This window comes from Echinops telfairi, unplaced genomic scaffold (genome assembly GCF_000313985.2).
Source record: "Echinops telfairi isolate 266 unplaced genomic scaffold, ASM31398v2 ScPeMD7_40;HRSCAF=151, whole genome shotgun sequence".
Classification (NCBI taxonomy): Eukaryota; Metazoa; Chordata; class Mammalia; order Afrosoricida; family Tenrecidae; genus Echinops; species Echinops telfairi.
The window spans coordinates 126,736-130,695 of NW_022103938.1; the positions used below are offsets into that span (position 1 = coordinate 126,736).

The 3,960-nt window shown below is 47.4% G+C and overlaps 1 pseudogene; it reads left to right on the forward strand.

Moving 5' to 3' along the window:
- Positions 1 to 1,113: 1,113 nt before the first annotated feature.
- LOC101649476 lies at positions 1,114 to 1,607 on the forward strand (annotated as a pseudogene).
- The last annotated feature ends 2,353 nt before the right edge of the window (positions 1,608 to 3,960 follow it).

A 3,960-nucleotide genomic window follows, 5' to 3' on the forward strand; every position in this document is an offset into this window, starting at 1 on the left:
GTGGATCCAATGGTGGTAGAAGCATCTTAGCGCTGGTGTGGGTCTCCATGTGGCTGCTCCAGCTCCAAGGCTCTGGCTGCCATCAGTATAGCTCCATGTGGCTTGTTGACAGGAATGTCTCACAGGGAGATGAAGCAGAAGAGTTCCCAGCATCCTCAGGAGAGGCCTCATTGGCTATGACCTGATTGACAGGCTAGACTCTACTCCTTCGCAAGTTGGCAACAGATTATGTGCCTACCACAGAAATCCTCCACGGAAGTCCTACTCTGTCCTCTAGAATCACTGTGAGTTGGAATCATCTTGAGAATACACAAATTGTGAGGATTAAAAGATCTATTCCCTACCAAAAAATGCTCAGGATATGTAACAATGTCTTAAAAGATTCATCATTTAGTTGACACTACGCTGAGAATTTTAGAATGCAAAAAGGAGGTCAAGCTTCTGGGCAGAGAAAGAAAACATGTAGACCTACACCCCACTTATCAGCTATCTTGTGATCTAAGAGTTTTTATTTTGGATAATAAACCAAAAACCAAACTCACTTCCCTCAAGTTGATGCCAACCCAGAGGACCCTTTAAGACAGGGTAGAACTGCCCCTGTCTGAGTTTCTGAGACTGTAACTTTTTATCGGACAATAGAAACAACCAAACAAATGCCTATCCTACTATTTTGGACATTAATAACACACACCTGAGTCTAGGAAGGGGCCTTGGATCAAGTCTTGAAGGGAAGGTTATGGATTCAGAGGCGATAAGGACTGGAAATCAGAACACAAAGCAGTGTTGTGTATTGTAATGAAAGCTAGAAGAGAGGAGTATCGTAGAGACAAGTGTGTGCTGTGTTACATTTTAATGCTCAAGTAGCTTCCGAACTAATAAGTGCCCTTTCACATGCAAAGGTCACAGCTGCTCGGATAAAGAGATCTTTTCCAATGAATGAACAGAGCTAAAAGGCGCTGTAGTACATTCTAAATGAACAGAGGTAGAAGAAATGGAAAGGACGCAAGTACATTTCTTTTGGTGACAAAAGAGAAAAGAAAAGGGAAGTGTAAAAAGTAAACGAGTGCTCTTCCGGTCCCTGGCATTCCGGCAGCAGCAGGTGTCCATGCAGGCATGGCCAAGTCCAAGAACGACCAATCCTGGAAATGGCACCGAAACGGTATCAAAACCCCCGATCACAATGATACGAATCTCCTAAGGGGGTGGACCTCAAGTTCCTGAGGAACATGCACTTCCCCAAGAAGCACACCAAGAAGGGCCCGAAGAAAATGCAGGCCAACAGCGCCAAGGCCACAGCTGCTCACGCAGAGGTCATCAAGGACCTTGTGAAGCCCACGGAGGTCAAGGCCAAGATCCCAATGGACGTCAACTGCAAGCTCAGCCAACTGGCCTACATCGCCCACCCAAAGCTTGGCAAGCAGGCTCGGGCACATATTGCCAAGGGTTTGAGGCTCTGCCAGCCCAAGGGCAAGGCACAAAGCAAGGCTGACACTCCAGCCAAGGCCTCGACTCCAGCAGAAGCTCCCAAAGGCGCCCAGGCTCCAACTCCCAAAGGTGCCCTGGCCCCAGCTCAAGCTCCCAAAGGTGTCCAGGCACCCACAAAGTAGAGTTCTCCGTGTGCGGGTGAGAGGGACTGATGTGAGCCCTGGGCTGCCTCTGGCATGGTGTTGGTATCTTTGTGTGCTGTTTGTACAAATAAACCCAGGGGGCGCTGTTATCGGTCAAAACAACAACAACAACAACACAAAAGTCAATGAGTAAGACTTCATTCACAAGTCGGAGCCTTTCTCTCACTTTGGTAGCTGGAGCCCCATTGGATGAGCTCACCCCCAGTCTGGACAACTGCACGTTTCAGGCAACAGATAAACGGCTGGGTGTGTCCAAAGTTCCGGCTTGGCCCTTCTGGCTTTCCTCCTGCCCGAAGCTCTCCACAGTCTCTGCTGTTTTCCCTGGTGCACATTCAGTTGCTCTCTCCTGTCTCCGGACCCATTCTTGATATTGTAAATGCTTCCTTTGGAACCAGGTTCTGACCTGAAGAAAAAGAGTTGGATCGTGTTAATCACTGTACATATTCTCATTGCTGCCTAGTCGATTAGAATTCCTATTAGGAGTGGTGCCAATGGCGAACTGCTGGGCTGCTCACGGAAAGATTGGTGGTTGAAGTCCACCCAGAGCTTCCTCAGAAGAAAGGCCTGGCGAGCTACTGATGAAAGAGCAGCCATTGAGAACCGGCAGGAAGCGAAGCTCCTCTGTGACCCATGTGGCATGGCATTGCCCTGACTAAGACTTGACTGGACAGGCATATGTTTCTTTTCAGAAAGTGTTAATGCTGAATTTTCCCACAAGCCACCAGAGTAAAAGAAATCCCCTGATACTTTCTGGTCATAGAAACAGCTTACAGCAAATAAGGACTCTTTCCCCATGACCTGGTTTACCGCTTGCTTACTTGGGACAAGGTCGGACATCAAACTCTTCGCCAATGAGGTGCCCCCTGGGGCACAGAGTAGAACTGGGTTTCGAAGACTTTACATATTTCTGGGATCTGACAGCCTCATTTTCTCGGAGGAGGAACCCACTCTCCCACTGAGTCAGTGATGACCATGGTGGCCCCCTGTGGGTTTCTGAGATAACTGTTCACGGGGTAGAAGGTCTTTTTCCTGGGGAGTTGGTGGTTTTGAACTGCTGACCATGCAGATCACAGCCTAACGCATAACAACCACACCACCAGGGCTCCTAAGGGGGTAACTGGGGTGTTCAAACCACTGATCTTGTGATTGGTTGACAGTTCAATGTACAGCCAGCTACCCACCAGGGTCCCTTTGGTCAGACAGTACTGCGACTGCTCATTGCCATCGAGTCGATTCTGACTCATAGCGACCCTACAGGGCAGGGCAAAAATTCTCAGTCCATGCCTCATAATAAATAATTAAATTGCTTGTTTCTATTGATTATTTAGAACTAAAATGATTGTTAATCAAATTTTGGTTAAGCTTCTCTCCCTCTTCGGAATCTCAGGGACTCTGTTGGCCCAACCACAGCCTGAACTACTCTTTTTAATGGGCCCCTCGAGAGAGTAGAGAACCCTGGGGGTGTAGCGGTTATGCTTTGGACCGCTAACTGCAAGGTCAGCAGTTCGGAAACCCACAGGGGCCGTTCTACCCTGCCTTTTAGGGTCCATAAGAGTCAGAATTGGTCTATGACAGTGAGGTGTTTTGTTTCGTTTTTAACTTTAGCAGAGTAAAATTTCACATGGCTTCCATCACATCACAGACTTGGAACTTCACAACAGCTAAGTACGGAGCACAAGGAAGCCCTCCGCATTGGATCCTCAAGTCTCTGGCAGGAGTTGTACCTTTGAAAGGAAGCACTGAGTCTGTAGGAAGGGGCTGTGGGCTTGCGTGCACAGGAGCATGGTCTCTGCATGATGAAAAGACAATTCCAGATGAGGAAGCAAGCACAAGGAGCCCCTGGGGACCGGGCTTACTGCTCCTCTGAAGTTCAGTGAGGAGAGTCTCCTCTGTGGTCCTCCCCGACCACGACAAGCACCCCTCTTTCTTTCCAAGTAAGTCTGAACTCATTAGTATTATGACTTGTTTGGGATGAATTTGTGCATCACTCATGGCTCAAGTCCAATTCAACGTTATTTTTCCTCCTGTTTTTTTGTTTGTTTGTTTGTTAAAGCCACTCAAACCACCTTTTAGGTTTAGGGATAAGGAATGTGGAGGGATTTTTATTTCTCTTTATTTTTAAAGAAACATACCGCATATATTTACACAGCCCAGCTCAAGAAATGAAATCAACACTACTTTGTGAAACCTTCCAAATTGTTTGTGCTGTAGTTCCTGTATTTCTTTTCAAAAATTGACAGCAAGATCAATACAAGAAACAATTACAGTCTGAGGTTAAGTGCAAGTCTAAGGCCTGGGAGTGATGTGGGGAGGCCCACTACCCTGTTTCCCT